Genomic DNA, 18,207 nt, shown 5'->3' with positions numbered 1-18,207 from the left:
TTAATTATTCTGAACTTAATCTATTAAAAATCTATATTTAGTCTGTTTATAAGCCTTTGACGAACAAAATTTGAAAATCATGGAAATGAACAACAAATATTAATTATAGTCATGGGAAAAGATTTTAATAATTTAATATAATTTATTCTACAGTGACATCACTCAGGTTATATTTCTTAATTATTATGTTTTATAGTACAGCTCCTTCTTTCCAAATGAAGATATAAAAAAGTGGCCTATTTTTCTATTTAATAAGCTTTATATATGTATGTATATAGTGACAGAATGCTAATAACCAATCATAATATTCTGAAATTTAAATTTAATAGGCATCTTTTCATTTATTTTAAATTAAGTCCGAATGTCTCAAATAGTGAACCATAGTAACTTCCAGGGGGCGCTGAGATATACTTTTAAATTTTAATGGAAATTTTAATCCCCAACATCTCTGGATATCATGTAAACTACCAGCTAAAGGAATGGCTGCACTTCTTTTGACTGTGTCATATCTTTGTGAAGCAGGGTTTTCAGGAGTTGCTGTGATGAAATCAAGTGTTGATGAAATTCAATGTGCAGTAAGGGTTTGAAAAGTTAGGTAGAGGCTCACACGTGTTATGCTGTTAGAATATAAATATTTATTAAGTTGTTTGGACTTAACCATTTAAGAAACAAAACTGTTATGTATTCTTTTTGGCTTAAGGGGCCATGAAAAAACTACTGAGAGCCTAAGTTAGCAAGACCTGAGAAAGCATGAGTCTCTGAGATAATCAAGCCACCGATTCAATCAATAATACTTGAATCTTATGTGACCAGTGCTGTGCCATGTTCTGGTACACAGTGATGTATAAGAAATGCACGGTTGCTGGCTGCATATACTTTATTGTCCAGAGTGAGATTTGCCGTATGTTTAGTCTATGACAGCACAGCAGAAGTACTTGAATTATGCTGAATAAAGAGGGGATATTATCTTCAACTTACATGCCTTTTTATCACCTGTTATCACTCCTGAATTTATTTTTTAAATTAAGTTTATTCTCTGTCAGAGTAGATCCTAGCTACACTGCAAGGCAGATTCCACTATAAGACAGATCGGATCTCTGGAATCCTTTGGCTTTTTTTTTTTCTTGCGAGCGTCATCCATTTAAGGCACAGCTACCCCACAAGTCCCTGGCCTTTGGGTAGCTCTAATGGCTGTACAGAACACTTAACAGTAGCATTCTACTAGGCTTTCACAATCAGAAATGGCCCAACTTGCAGCCTTATACCTCTCAATTTCAGTCACCTATCAAAGTATCCCCCCTTTTATTAGTAAGTTGTATGTTAATCAAATAACTCAAAGAAATGAAAGAGGTTATTTCAGAAGAAGAATGTGTATACATGCATGTAGATATTGAGAGTGAATTCAGAAAAGCATTATGCAAAACTTTAAATAGTTTCATTTTGTTACACACTATCTATGTATTGTAAAGAGAAACCATCTATCTCCTTTAGTGCTTGGGAAGCTAGATATCTTATTATTCTACTTTCTAGTAATTATCCTCAGTAAGTCCCTTTGAATTTCTTTTGTATCTTACCTATTTTAAATTGCTTTTTATTATTACCTGAAACCAATCCTTCTTTCTCCCTTTTATGCATGTGTCCTCCCATATCATTTCCCTTATTGAAGCATTCCTCCAGGCTAGAATTCTCCTAAACTTATACTCTTCCAAGCCATAGCCATAAGTTCTTTAATATCCCTTTATAGAATTAACCTACAATTGCACTGCTCCTTCCAGTTCTTATTGTTCTTATTATCTGCATTACACACACTGTTGTTTGTGGATTTAGCCTCTAATTGTTGATTCCACGTCATTTAACACTTTTTCTCCTGTGTGTTACCAACTATATCACAGACTCCTTTTGTGTAATAGCAACTTCTTTAACTTCTTTAAGCACTTTTTTCCCTGGGATAGGAAAGTATTGTAGTTTATCTTCTCTAGACAACAGAGTCTGAGTAATTACTTACTTTCCTATCCTTTCCCAAAAAAATTTATTTGAAGAAACGGTGAAGGAAAAGGGATGCAAGGCAGAGAAAGAGGGTAAGCAAGAATTAGATGGGGCTTTACCAAGCTTGTCTCAGCTTCACCAGTAAACAGAGCTTCGGCATGAGGAACATCTCTGTGGGAGTAGTGTGAACCATTGATTTGAAGAGTGAGAGATTGATCTGATGGCTCCTCCCGTATCCTGTCTTTTGTGGACAAGTTCATCCCAAAGGACATCAACTTCTTTGAACTTCTGGGCTTTGTTACCCAACTCCTTGGGTCATATCTTGTGAAACCAGGTCCCATGCCTGATATTGGGAGAGGAAAAAAAAAAAGGATTCAACATCCATTATTTGTTTTAATTTTTATTTTAAGGAAGAATCTTGTTCGATATTTGAAAAGCAATATGTATTGAAAAACAATATTTACAATATTTATGTAAATTAAAGAACAGCACAAGGAATGATTTACTCATTTAATTCGTTCAACAAATATTTATTGCATGCCCAAGTTTGCTAGGCATTGTTTTAGGTGGCGATGTTACAGGAGTTAATTAACTGACAAACTTACTTGTCTGTCTTCATCTTACGTCTTAATGGGTGAAGATGAACAACTAATAAAATAGCTAGGTAAAGTAGCTGATATGGTAGATGGTGAAAAATGTACGGGAAAAATAAAGAAGGGTGTACATAACAGGTGCCAAGTCAGAGAGTATGGAATTTAAAATAGGTAAGTGTGGGAACATCTGTAAGAACATGACATGTGAACAAAGATTTAAAGGAGGTGGAGGACTGAGGCATGTGCCTTTCCAAGGTAAAGCATTCCAGGCAAGAACAACCTGATACGGGAATATGCTTCATGTGTTGAAGAAGCTGAAAGGACACCAATATGGTTAAAGCAGAGTGAGTAAGTGGAAAAGAGTGTTAGGAGATAAGTTCAGAGAGGAGGCCAGAAAATGTTAGGCCTTTTAGGCTCTTGAAGGATTTCATATTTTATACTTATGGACATGAATGATATGTTTTGAGAAGAGGAGAGCTATGATCTGACCTTTATTTTAGCAGGATTTTTGTGACGACTCCATTGTGACTAGTTAGGAAACTTTTGCAATAACGGTGACTTAAATCAGACTGGTTGATGTAAAGGTGGCAAGTAAAAATATTATTATTTGAAGTTAAATCCAATTGCAGATGGAATATGGAATGCAAGAGAAAGAGAAGATTTAAGAATAGCACCTACAGGCTGAGCCCCCAATCTTGGGGTTTGTTCATATGAAACTTAACCCCACAAAGGATAGGTCAAGCCTACTTAAAATTAGGCCTAAGAGTCACCCCAAGAGAGCCTCTTTTGTTACTCAGATGTGGCCTCTCTCTCCAGCCAACACAACAAGCAAACTCACCACCCTCCCCCTGTCTACGTGGGACATGACTCCCAGGGGTGTGGACTTTCCTGGCAACATGGGACAGAAATCCTAGAATGAGCTGAGGCTCAGCATTAAGAGATTGAGAAAACCTCGACCAAAAGGGGGAAGAGTGAAATGAGACAAAGTGTCAATGGCTGAGAGATTCCAAGTAGAGTTGAGAGGTTATCCTGGAGGTTATTCTTACGCATTAAGTAGATATCACCTTGTTATTTAAGATGTAATGGAGAGGCTGGCAGGAACTGCCTGAAAATGTAGAGCTGTATTCCAGTAGCCATGTTTCTTGAAGATGACTGTATAATGATATAGCTTTCACAATGTGACTGTGTGATTGTGAAAATCTTGTGTCTGATGTTCCATTTATCTCCCTTGTCAACAGACAAGTAGAACACATGGAATAAAAATAAATAATAGGGGGAACAAATGCTAAAATAAATTTAGTCTGAAATGCTAATGATCAATGAAAGGAAGAGGTACGGGGTATGATATGTCTAATTAAAATTTTTTTTTTGTTTTCATTTTATTTCTTTTTCTGAACTGACGCAAATGTTCTAAGAAATGATCATGATGATGAATATGCAACTATGTGATGATATTGTGAATTACTGATTATATATGTAGAACAGAATGATCATATTGTGTTTCTTCATCATATTTTTAAAAAAATTTAAAAATTAATAAAAAAATTTGAAAAAAAAAAGAATAGCACCACTGTTTTTCACCTAAGTAACTGGAATAATGCTGTTGCTCTTAACTGAACTGGCAAGACTTTAAGAGGAACTTACTACAGTGAATGGATTGGGAATTGAGTTGGGAAATATTAAGTTTGAGGTATTGGCTTGGGACTGGCCATGAGAATGAAATACTTTCTACAGTTCGAGGAAGAGATTAGAACAATGATAATGTATGAAATAAAAATAGATTGCAGGTAGGCAGAGAAGGGGCCTGTGGTTGACCTGTACATGGACTGAACGTATCTATCTCTCTTCTGTGGCTGGGAGTGTAAGAGATCAAGGCAACCCACAGCCTCTATCTCCTACCTTTTTCAGCCTTTGCTTCAGCTGTCCTTTCTGGTCTGCCTACATTCAATGATGATGGGAATGGGTGTATAGAAGCTGGACCATTTCAGTTCATTTTAGCAGAATGCACTGACTGTGCTCCCAGCGGGTGTACTGAGGCTGCCATCGAGGCTGCACTATGGCTTCACTACCCACACTTCCTAACCTAGCTACCTCCCCTTCTTTCCACAGAAATTGATACCTAGTAAACGTTCTGCAGGCCAAACTCCATCTTAGTGTCTGTTTTCAGAGAAGTGAATTCATGTTCAAGACTGATCATTGAAGACACTAAGGTACTTTGTCGGAGATTTGAGGCCAAAACAGGAAAATAAGACATGTAGAGAAGCAGGAGAATATCAGGAAGGTGTATTTTCCTATAAAGCCAATAGATGATGGTGATTCAAAGAGGATGGACATATCCCCTGGGTTAAAAGGGGATAGATAAGGCAAAATAAAATTTCAGTGGCTGAGAGAGTTCAAACAGAGGTTATTCTTATGCATTTTATAAATATCCTTTTTTAGTTTCTGGTGTATTGGAGTGGCTGAAGGGAAGTACCTGAAACTGTTGAACTATGTTCCAGTAGCCTTGATTCTTGAAGACCGATTTTATAAGGATATAGCTTTTACACTGTGATTGTGATTTCATTTTTGATGAGATTTTGCTTGTCTATTCAAACATCCTGAATTAGTTGTTTGAACTCCTGTATCTCATTTGAGGTGTTGGTTTATTCCTTTGACTGAGCCATATTTTTGATTTTCCTAGTATAACTCATTATTTTTCGCTGGCATTTAGGCATTTGATTGCCTTAATTAGTTTATTCTGAATGTTGTTTTCCCTCTTTAACTTAGGGTTTTCTTGCTGGATGCCTTTGTTCTCTACCCAGGTTCTGGTTAACTGATCAGAATTTTTCAGTTCTTGTTTATCTGTTTCTTGCCCTGCCTATATGGAGCCTTTTTTTTTTTTGAGTAGGTTCCTCTTAGATATAATAGACTCCAGTCAGATTTTTCTAAATCAGACAAAGCATATCTCAGGAGGAGAGAGTAGGCAGCATCAGTTTTCCCTGAAGGTGAGACCCAGCAGGTTGTCAGATTTTCCTGTGTAGCATCTAGACTCTGTGCTTTTCCTGTGCTGCCCAGCATGTGGTGCTTGCCTGCTCACAGCTTCCCACCAGCTTAAGGCAATGCAATGCCTTTAATTTTAGGAGTCTCTCCCTGCAAGGCCTGTGGCTGAGACAGAGGTGAGGTAGTAGGATGGCTTTGATTTTTTCTGTTTTCCAGTCCATAGGGCCTGAATTCCTTGAAGGAGGGATTCCATTTGAGCTGGGCCTTGATCTTCCACCCTGTTTTCCTCAGGGAGATACACGCTTTAGGAATTAAAGCTTTTCATCTGACTCATTACTTTTTCTCTCAGACAAGCATTATTTCCTCCCTTGTCTGTGGCAGTGGTGAAGCCTGAGAGTGCTTCCAGTTCTATGTAATGAACTGTTGAAGGAATAAAAATAATGCATAAAAGACTTTTCAGAGCCAAATCCCCATTCCTTTGGTTTGTCAATCAAGTGCTTGAGTTGATACATAACTCCACATATCTCCAGCCTCTATGTGCTCTCTTTTCTTGGGGTCCAGCCCTTTTCTGGTATTTTGTGCTGTCCAACTTAAAAAGCCTGTGTTTGTTTTGTTTGTTTTTTTTTCTGTCAGCCTTGCCTCTTTTCTGCTGGGGCAAGAACTTCTAGTTCCTTTAGTGCTTATTCCAGGTTTATCTGTGCTGCCGGCCTATTTTCAGTAGTCAGAATTTGTTAATTAATTTTGTTATTGGAGCTTGGTTGAGCTAAGCCCTTGCTACTAGTAAAGTCTGTTTCTTTTCCCTTCAGGGATCCAGCTTGCTGTGCCCTTGGGGGAGGGGTGTCAGCCTTGGCTTGGGAAACTTACAGTTCTGTGTGGGCTCTCAGCCATGCCACCCATTCCAGACTGGTGTCTGATGTGTGTCCGGTCACTGATGTTCCCTCAGGAGTTGTTCTGTACATTTCCTGGCTATTTACTAACCAAATGGAGGCTGAACTAAAGGCCACACCTCAGTATGCCATCACCCCCTAGGACATTTATAGCACTGATTCTGCCCTCAAATATCCCCATTTACTTAAAGAGATGTATAAGCTTATTTTATCCTGTAATTTCTTAGGCACCTAGTATGTGTTTTATATTACTTTAAAGTAAAAGTCATTATTATTAACAACATTTATTTAGTTCAAGAAATACTGTACAAACTTAAAAATGTATATTTAGCAAATGGCATGGCATGGTTTTTGGGATATAATGTTAAACAACTCTTACTTCCTAATTTCACAGAGTATATAGTCAGCTAATCAACAAAAAACTGGAAAAAATTCATGTCTACTGACAATTTGGATGTATTGGTAGTAAATACATCAAATACTACTCAGAACAGCATGCGAAGCTGAAACCAAGATTAATTAGCTCTGACCACTAAGTGGTTGTGAGCTGAGTGTAGCCATATAAGCATGAAATATTTGCTACCTGTGAAATAGGCTGCAAATTATATGAAGCTAAATACTGCTCTTATTTTGTTCACAACTTTATTCCCAGTATATAAGTATATTAGTGTATAAGTAGTGTTTAATAATTTAGTGTTTAACAAGTCAATAACACAGATAATGCGAATGATTGGTGTAACAGGTTACTAGTATAAAATTATTCCTACTTCAATTTTGTTTTTTGACTGAGAAACTATTGTGTAGATATCATATACCAAAGTGCATATGAGCCAAATATCCTTGTAAGGAATTTTCAAAGGAAATTTTTAAAAACAAAATATGGCACTTCAACCCCTTCACTCATTTCAAGATTTAGAAATGGGCGAGAGTGGGAATCAAGAGGATAAAAATAGTTCATAAGGGGCGATGCAATGGTGGCTCAGTGGCAGAAATCTCACCTGCCATGCCTGGGTTCAATTCCTTGTGCCTTCCCATACGAAAAAAAAAATATATATATATATATATTTATATATATATATATATATATATATAGTTCATAAGGATACAGTTTCTGAAAAAAAGAGTGCTCTGAAGACCCCATGCCACCTCCAAGCACATTTATGTGTGTGTGCATTATTCCTCCTTTGGCTAAAGCATTTTGAGCGAGCTCTCACAGGAATTGTTGGAGAGGGTGAAAAGTTGGAGAGAACAGTGAATGGGTGATCCCTCAGTGTAGTATTTACTGGTTATCCATTCCACAAAAATTTCCACTGTTAGAATTGCTGACTGTCCTGTGTGAAGGACTGTATCTACTACTTTCTGTATGTCTGATCCTTGAAACACTCACACATCTTTCTGTAAGTCAGGGCATGCCTAGCGTCCCCAAGAAATGCCATTTTCCCACCTTTGAGAACAAAGCAATAAATCAGCTATCTCATGGCCTCTATATTCCCTAGGTGGAAATCAAATCTTCTGTATAATTAGCTTAAAGAAAGATAAAAGAATAACCCATCTCTACATGAAAGGATAATTAAGACTTAAAATGTTATTTCAACACTTGAATGCATAATTAATGAAAATATGTCTAGATAATTTGCACTAATTTAGCATTCCAATAATCATAGGCATTATTGTACCTTTTACTCTAAGTACACTTATGCACAGATGGTGCTCCTACTTTGGTCAGTCAGCATTCACAAAGTTGAAGTGGCCATCACTGTCTGAAAGTGAATTGAGCATTAATCATTGACTAGATTTCAGACATTTAGACCTTTGAATATAATTGACATAGTTTATAACCTCTGTTAAGACTTAAGTCCTATAATATCAGTTACTTACTTTTAGACAATATATGATATAGAAGACTGAATGGCATTCTAATTGTTCCAAAAAACTTAATCTAACTTTTTTTGGTAAATCATTAATATAAGATAATTTTCCTATAATGTGGCTCTCTTCTGAAAGTTAAGGAAAAAGTCTGATTAATTGAAGACCTAGCTATGGGTTTCTGTTAAAGTTTTACTGATTCTTCTTTCCAGTTCACCTTTGATGTTAATTAGAAATTTAATTTTTAATTCTCATACCTTTGTGACTATAACTACCCTCTTCAGATATTGATGCACTTTCAATTTTTAAGACATAGCATTAAAATATCATGAGCTGAAAAATATTATTCCTGACCTGAGAAAATCTTAATGAAGGGAAGAAAACTTCCAGTAACATATTGTGGTTTTTAGTTAATAAACAACTTGGTTATCATCCAGTCTTATAAATGAAAACCATTTTAATTTTCATTTGTGTCATACTATTTATACTTCATTTTATCTGTAGTTTATGACAATATTCTGACTTTGAAATATGCTCTACATATTTTTCTAAAATATCATATTTGATGCATCTTTGAAGAAACTCTTTTGAACTTCAGGCACCAAACCCTGGCCAACATTTGATTAGAAAAAAGAGACCATGAAGTAAATCAAATTATCCTGTTCCTTTATCCTCTACTCAACCATGCAGTCCTTGAGATTTATTTAGTTCTTCATTATTACTCTCTGGTAGGTAAATTATATGCACTTGGCCTTTGTTTAGCTGATGATACATTTTTGTCTATAATGAAGAATCTATTTGGCCCATTTACTCCTACAGAAAGGGCTGTGTTATTCAATGACCTTGACATAACTTAGAGAATTTATTAAGTGACTAGGTAAGAGCTTTTCTATATACAAAACAAAATGCAACAAAATGCTAGCCAGTGCCAATGTAAACCACAAAATGCTCTGAATCCCAGGTTGAGGAAACAAACCATGACATTCTAGTTATTGGTTAGCCACTAACTTTGGCATGTATATTCAACTAAGGTATGGGTGTGATGTGGCGTCTAAGATATGGGTGTGATGATTCTGTCCAGCTATTTGGTAGAGTTGCTGTAAGTTTCAAATGAAACAATAAGTTCCGCAGCACTTTTTTTATTTCTCAGTTTTTGAAGTTTGATATTGTTTTCTCTTTGTTAGTGATATAACTGAGCTCTACTAGAATGTTGGTGTAAGGGTTATCAGAGATAAAAAGAGCCTAACTGTTGTTTTCTTTTTCTAATGAGAATAAGTAACCAAAATATTATCAATGAATAAAACAAAACAAAATTAAAGTGCTCTTTTTCCAGTAATTTTAAACATATTCCTTCTAAATTTTTTAGATATCTTGGTTTCACTCCATATTCCCAACAATAGCTTTATCAGCTACTTGAACAAGAAATGAAATTGTGACACCACCCACTAGTTAAGAGGTTGATCACCCTTGCAAGAATTAAGCTACATGAATAAATAAAAATTAATAAAATTGAAGATATAACTAGACTAAAAAATAATTGAAGAGGAGAGATTTGACCTCTTACCATTTTCTTAATTCATTTCTAGAAGTTGGACAGATACAAGATGAGGATAGATACCCCCTAAAATCATCTGAATAAGAATCCTTGGAATCAATTATACAATTTAATAATGAATTAGGTCGGAACCATAAAACGAATTTTTTACTTAATAATGAATTAAGTGGCAACCATAAATGAATTTTCACATATATAGCACCTGAACTCTCAAACTTAGCTCATGATTTATGCTTTGGGTAGTGTGGTGGATTGAATTATGAACACATGATTTCTTCCCTTTTGCGCTGATTTTTAATGCAATTTTATTGAGCTGCAGTTACATATGATATAAGCATCCAAAGTGTGCAGTCAGTGACTCACAATATCATCATGTAGCTGTGCATTCATCACCACATTTTAGAACATTTTCATTTACTCAAAAAATTAAAAATTAAAAAGAACACTGAAAACATCCCATACCCCTATTATTTATTTATTTTTCTTTACTTTTTTATGCATTTGCCCATACACTGGACCAAAGGAATGTCAGTCACAAGATTTTTAAACAACGTGGTCACATCATGAAAGCTATATGATTATACAATCATCATCAATAATCAAGTCTTCTAGTTTACAGTTAAACTGTTTTAGGTATTTCTTTCTACTTATTCTAATATGCAAGGAAACTAAAAAGGAATATCTATGTGATGCTTAAGAATAACCTCCACAATAACCTCTCAACTGGACTTGAAATCTCTTAGCCACAGAAACTTCATTTGTTTCATTACTTTTCCCTCTTTTGGTCAAGAAGACTTTCTCGATCCCCCAATCAGGGCCAGGCTCATCCTGGGAGTCATGTCCCAGGTAGGTGAGAGGATAGTGAATTTATTTGCAGAGTTGACTTAGAGAGAGACGCCATATCTGAACAACAAAGTATATTCTCTGGGGATGATTTCTAGGCATAATTACAAGAAGGCTTATCTTCTCCTTTGCTGGAATAAATTTCCCATGATTTTTTTAATCTTAATCTGTACATTCTTAATCCTCATTCTTATGGGTGTGAATCCATCATAAATAGGCTCTCTTAAAAATGTTAATTTAGTCAAGGAATAGCCCACCTTATTAAGAATGCCCACCTTGTTAAGAATGAGGGTGGGCCTTAATCCAAATTACTGAAAGCCTTTACAAGTAGAAGAAATTTGGACATAGAGGAAGACACTAAGAGGAGTCTGGAGCCAGAAGTCAACAGAAGCCGGGAGAGGAAGGGGGAGATATCACCACGCCACACCAGGCAGAGATGCAAACCAGGGAGCCCCAAGGATCTCAGCCAGCCAACAGCAGAATGTTACAGACCTTGGAGGCAAAGCATCACCTGGTGGCCCTTGGTTCGGGACTTCTTCTAGACTCAAAACCATGAGCCAATAAATTACCATCGTTTAAGTCAACCTACAGCGTGGTATTTGTCATAACGACTCAGGAAAACTAAGAGAGGTACTGAGATGTTTGCAGAAAAAATGGCAGATCTCTTTGTTAAAGGGCACAAACTTTCTCTAGGACAATGCAAAATATTAATTAACCTTACTGTTCTTTCTTTCTGTTAAGCATATACAGTATACAAAGTTAATTAGTAGGGTATAATATAGGTGTGTATATATTTGTATAAGGAATGATAAAAAGTTATAAAAAGAAATAGGAAATGGCAGTTGGAACTATCTTGTTGCTAACATGAGGATCGGGTATGGTGATAATAGCAAAACTAATTATTAAACCAAGACCAAGTTTCTTAAAAAGAAAATTGCTATGCTTTTGAAGCCATTGTGGAAGTATCTTCCAAAAGCAATAGTCATTTCAAAAACAATGCAATGTTAAGATTTTGATTTCACTATTTAAAAAACCCAGGTCCTACTAAAAATATATATTGTGAAAGAGTGAATAGGAAGAATGACTACTCTTAACTGAGTTCATCTGTTTACTTTGAAAAATCCTGAAATATCAGATTTAAATATTAACTTTAAAGCCACTTTATCATAAAGCCTATTTATGATGGATTCTGACATACAATTGCTCATCCAATATTAGAACATTTTCAGTGATACTGTATGAAAGCTGTCCATTTTGTCTTGAAATAAGTCTGAATGTTAGTAAGCTGAATTTCCAGTCATTTTTTTTAATCTAAAAATTATGAATGCCCTCAGCCTAATAGCAATTGGTTGGTAACTGGGTAAACCCATATAAATTGTTCAACAAGCGAGTAGTGTTTGGCATTCATTAGTCACCATGAGAAATGATCTGGGTCAGAGGGGATCAAGAAGAGCATTAATTTTCAATTTTATTTGATTCACAGATTATTAATTGTCATTTTAAAAGTACTTGTGGTTTTGAGCAAAACAACATTTAGCACCACCCCAGCAGCAGAGTTGCAGCTTTATCTCCATTCTAGACAGATTGGGGGTGTGTCAGCAGCACTTAACATTCAGCTGTTCACCATAGCACCACTGCCAAGATGAAGGGTCATCAGATGCACATGGCATCTCTGCACCATTTGCTAATATCCATGGGCAATAAACAATACCATGGTTGTATCCAAGGTTAGAAAAAATATGCAAATATTTTTTACTTTCTTAAATCAAGTTTATATGACCTGCCTTGAATTTTACATCAAAAATTTAATTCAAGGCCTAAAAGAAATATGTACTGCTATGTAAACATAATGAATAGGTCATTATGTTTATATATAGATCATGAGCTATTCTTTTTCAGAAAAATAATAAAATATGGATATCTACTTTTAATTTTTGTTCTTTTCTTTCCCATCATTTTTTTTTTCTTCTAAGATACATATATCTCTGCAATATTCCGGCTTATATAAATATCTTCAGAGGATCAATTGAAGTAGCAATATAGTCTATGCATGCCCTGGGAGATTTATTATAGCATCGAAACAGGGCAGAACATAGAAGTGTTTGCCCTATTCCTGAAAATGACCCTATGGAATAGATAACTCTTCTTCTCTGTCTCCTCACCCATCCCACCACCACTAAAATTGTTATAACCTCTAGGTAAGCTTTCTGGAAGAAACTATTTCTATTATAAATTGTTCAGTAATTGTGGTTTTGTGCCAAGTTTTAATGTGATAGTAGAAAACTATTCACTTTTGACTTCCAGGCAACACTTTCAAAAACATGTAAATCAGCTATTCTATCTAATTTTCTTTTATTGTTTCCATTTCTATCAAAATATACCTGTATGAATTTTGCAGGCCAGAATAAGTGTGTGACCAGTTGAACTCAGAAAATAAAGGAACAAGGATTTATTATTTTTAATATTCCTCATAAATATGTAAAAGGAAGATGGCCTTTGAAACTCGGTTCTTTATAAAAGGGAATAAATAACAGTTTTCTATTATTAAATTAACATTTAAAGAAAACTTTCCATGGCACCAAAAATTATTCCATTAATTATTTATAACAATACTTAAAAAAAGAAAGCCACTTAAAATGTTCAGTTAAATATGAATTTAACACTTAGAAAATAAAAAGCAACACAATCTTGTTAATAAATAAGACAGAAGTTAGAGGACAGTGACTGTTGTTATGTTACTCTGATAAATGTCCTCATTTACTCACTGAACCATGATGCGGCTGGAATTTTGTTGATATCACTTTTATAAGATGTGGTATAATGTGCTAATATTTGTGTGTATTAATAGGTAGAGAGAATGCCATTTGAGCTCAGCAAATCTAATTCAGTGAAGACCAGGAGATGAAATTAGAGAATTAATCTAAGAATAAATTAATATATAAAATCATATCTGTCTCTTTCATCTGAAACAATGAACACTTAATATTTTACTTAGCTGTGAGAAGAATGCTATTTCGCTGGTCCCTAACAAAGGAAAACTTGGACTTGCCCCTATGGCAAAAACATCTTCAATGTTATTTCTATCAGTCTGTGACATACTGGTTTCTGTTTCATACAAGGTTTCATGGTTGCAACTGGCATGTAATTGAGCGCTTGACTATCAGTTCACATACTGAGTTTGGTGATATGCGCGTGATTTTTTCAGTATGTTTGAGATTAAGTGTTATCTTTCTGTGCTCGGTTCCATTGCTTTTAGAGTAGACGCCTGGCATGGGGGAACAGTTTAAGCATCTATGGGTTTTGTGAAAGAGTTGTTGAAAACTAAATTAAAAAGAAATATCAGTGTCCATGAAAATTCATGTGTCTTTTAGTTAATATTTGTGTAAATGACTGTTATTTTTATTTTTATTTTTTATAAGCCATCCTCTATTTTTTTAAATCTATGCTATTGCTACTTGTACTATTTAAAGAGAACTGCTTCTGAGTTTTAAAGTAGGTGCCACTAAAGAAGAATACTGCTCTAGTTTAAACTGAAATGAAATATTTAATCATTCTTTTGCAACTTTTATTTTGAGCTGAGAGAAAGGTTACTCAATTAGGATGATCAGAACAAGTATCTTGTACTAGTACTGCTTCGTGTGTGTGTTTTTTGGGAGCCTGCATGCTTGCATATTTAGGGCTTCTCTTGCTCAGTCATTAAAGGCAGATACATTCTATCTCTATTTCATTTAGGTGATGTCAGGATGGATTAGACAAAATTATTTTTCCTTCTTCCATAATACCTTCCCATTGTACATTTAAGTATGGGTACTTACAATTTATTATAGACATTTCTGATTTTAATAAAGTACAGAATCTCTTATTTCCAGTTCCCATCCTCTTCGATCCATCCTTTCGGGAGAGATGATATAAGAAAGCTAATACTTGGATTGTTTTACCTATGCGATGTGCTGTGTTTTATTAATCTTGAATTGTGTGTTGAAACTTCAACCAGTTTGAAACTGTTGTTCTTTGGTCTTAATTTAATATTATAGAGTGGGATCTTTCAATTAAGTTGTTTCCATGAAGATGTGGCCCACCCGATTGTGGGTGGGAGCTTTTGATTAGGTAGTTTCCATGGAGATGCACCTCTGCCCATTCAAGGTGGGTCTTTGTCCACTTACTAGAGTACTTTAAGAGGGTATCATTTTTGGGAAAAGCTCAGAGCCAGACAGAGACATTTGGAGATGCAGAAAGAAAACATCCCCAGGGAAACTGTTTGAAACCAGAACCCAAAGGACCAGCAGACACCAGTCAAGTGCCTTCCTAGTCAACAGAGGTGTTCTGGATGCTATTTACCTTTCTCGAGTAAAGGTCTCTTTCTCTGGATGTCTTAGTTTGGAAATTTTACGGACTCAGAACTTTAAACTTGTAACTTAATAAACCCCTTTATAAAAGTCATTCTATTTCTGCTGTATTTCATTCTGGCAGCATTAGCAAATGTAAACAAAGCCCCATTACATTTTCATGTTTCCCTGGGCTAAGCCAATGACTGTCTTTGAGAGCTGAATAAAGCTATTCAGTTGATTCAGATCAGTGCTCTATCTAATATTGCTATTATTTAGTTTTTCTTGGCAACTTTCTCTTTCTTTCCTTTTTTTTTTCTTTTTTTGATTTGCCTTGATTTGAAATTACTTGTGGAGATATACTTCACCTTCTTCCATCAAATGTTAGGATAAAAATTAATATTATTTCATTCTTCTGTGAAAATTACTTGCCATTTAGTTTATATTCTCTATTTATCTCTCTTACCTTCTTAGCTTGTGGTTGATCACTAGCAAAAGGCAGAAGATCCTCTTTTTTTGTGGCACTTATTTCTGTCAACACAAGTAAAATACTACTGTGTAAATCCTAGCTTTCTATTTCTACCACTCATACTTAATACTCTCCTAAATTATGTGTTCCTCTTCACATATAGTACTTCTCCTGCTACCCATGATTTTAGGTTAAAAATGCCTTGATTCCCCTTCCATTGAAATGTGCAGTTCTTTAATCTGAAGCCAACATAGCTGCTGAATCCAATGTATTTATACAGGTCATGGTGATGATAATCTAATACTTTTCTGCATTTTCGTTTGTTTGTTTTTCTTTACTATATCTCCATTTCAAATTTATCTCTTCTGTCTTTCAATTTATACCAAACATGGTTTCTATCTACTTGAATACAAAGATCATACCTTATTCTTTAAATGCCCTTCATTGTCTAAGTAAAAAAATATACAACTCTTAAATCATTTTTGTGTAAATGGTTATTAGAACAAAAAAGTGGTGAATGATGATGTGCTTTTTATGCTGCCTTGGTTTTCTTTAGGTTGTAGAAGCTCAGTGGTCACACAAATAATCACCATACTTTTGTGTGGTGGGAAGATTAAGTGGAAAGGTTTCTTCATCATGAACATGTTTTAGTTCTTCATCTCTATCACATAAGTTCCTTTCCTCTCATCGATAATAGAATATCTTGACCTGTTTCTTTATCAACACAAGTGTGATAGAAGTATGGTATTGGGGCTAAACAGAGACTGCAGTCAAAGATTAAGAGGAAGGAAGAAGACGAGGCTTTGATTCTAAGACAAACTGTTCCATGCTTATCTTGTTATGACTCAGTCTAATTAACAGATTTGGCCAATCTGGACCAAATCTGCAGGGTATTGGTTTCAACTTTTTCACATGATTTCATTCACCTTTTATCTTAATATTTTTGACACTTTTCCTCTCCAATGGACGAACTAAAGAACAGAGAGAATTTACTAAGCTTTCTTCTCAAAAGAGATGGAATCATTTCAATTCCATAGCTGACTGGATTTATAATCTTGGTTGGTCTTCTTAAATTGCCTTCACTTTCCTTAACGTAAAAAATAAGAAAATCAAGTTCATTTTACACAATTAAACAAAATTACTTGCATGGAAGAACCTAGATTATAGCACTTTATCTTCCTCCATCCATCTTTCCCCTTCTATCCTTATAAGTTTTTGCTTTCTTATCTTCTTCTTTTTCCCTTCCCCCTTCTTCCCTCTATCCCCTTCTTCTTTCCCTCTTTCCTCCCTTCCTTTCTTCTTTCCATCCATCTATCCTTCCATTCATCCATTATTGATTCAGTATATTTTTTGTAGGCTTAATTTGATTGTTTTCGTACTACATACACCCAGGGATGCATGAAATTTTTACGTATTTTGCATAATATAAACAATGAAATCATGACCATATTTACCCCCAAATCTCCAACAGTTAAATTGTTTTAATGGAGGAAATCATCTGAAAATGAAGCCCAAATATAAACTCTGCAGGTAAATTAAGTTCATATTTTGTCTTTATTTTCTAAAGGTGGTACATTGTAGCAAGTGTATAATAAATTTGGTTATATTAATATCTATCTCAAATTGCAAATAAATCTAGTCAGTAAGATGTAATTAATCATGATTATGTTGGACTACATCTGAGAGAACTGTAATTATATCACTGGTACAAAGAAAGCTTTTATATTACACCATTTTGATGTTTTTATTAGGATTCATTCAGTAGTCTTCTGATTCTATGTACAATAATCTGTGTGATTTTTCTCTAATACAGAGCAATTAGATTAAAGACCAATGGGAGTTAAAATAATTTTCAATTTTTAAAATAATGAATTATTTCTTTTAGGTTATTCAGTGCAATAGAGGCTGACGAATCTTGCCTAGTTAAAATGCTTTACCTGTTTTTGAAGGATGAGTAAGGTTGGTACCAGTCGTTGGTTGTAAGAGGGCATTTGGGAAAGAAGGCAGACTTTGGGAAAAAGAAACAGGGAAATGTAACTCCAGGCTAATATGTAAAGAATATTGAGTTGGGGAAGAAGGCATGTATATTATTTTCTCCTGAGTAGGATGAATCATCTGCTCCATTTTCCCTTCAAAATAGTTAGACTCTGAATATTGGATGCAAAGAAGCATGAATAAAAGACAAAAGGCAAAGTTACCTGAAATGAAGAGCATTCCCATCCCCACTATCCTAGACATTGACATAAACACAGACTTCATGAGAGAAAAAGGATGTGACACCAGAATTAGAGAACATCTGGTCCATCTCACCTATTTGACAAATAGGAAAAATGAGTCACAGAAGAGTAAGCATATGCTGTCCAAATTTTGAATTCTCCTATTTTACATTAGAATTATTCGATAATTGAAAAACTGACTTTCACACTGTTGATGGCTTTGGTTTTGTGAGGCATCGTAAGGTTCTTGCTGATATATTCACATTCCCTTCTTTATTTAACTAATCCAATTCAAGAAAGCCATTGACAATAGAAGAAAAGAATCATGGAAGGTCTTACTGCTCGAATTTGTGTCTTTAATTTGTTCTGATATGTACATTGTACATCCAATGGTCAACTGAAAAGAATTGCAGGCACTTTAGCCTTTTTGCTTAAAATATGCCTAAATCTCAATTGATTGAAATCTCCTATTGTCCCTAATCTTCATT

The sequence above is a fragment of the Tamandua tetradactyla genome, chromosome 3, assembly GCF_023851605.1.
Source record: "Tamandua tetradactyla isolate mTamTet1 chromosome 3, mTamTet1.pri, whole genome shotgun sequence".
NCBI lineage: Eukaryota > Metazoa > Chordata > Mammalia > Pilosa > Myrmecophagidae > Tamandua > Tamandua tetradactyla.
Note: the sequence above shows the minus strand (reverse complement) of the source record.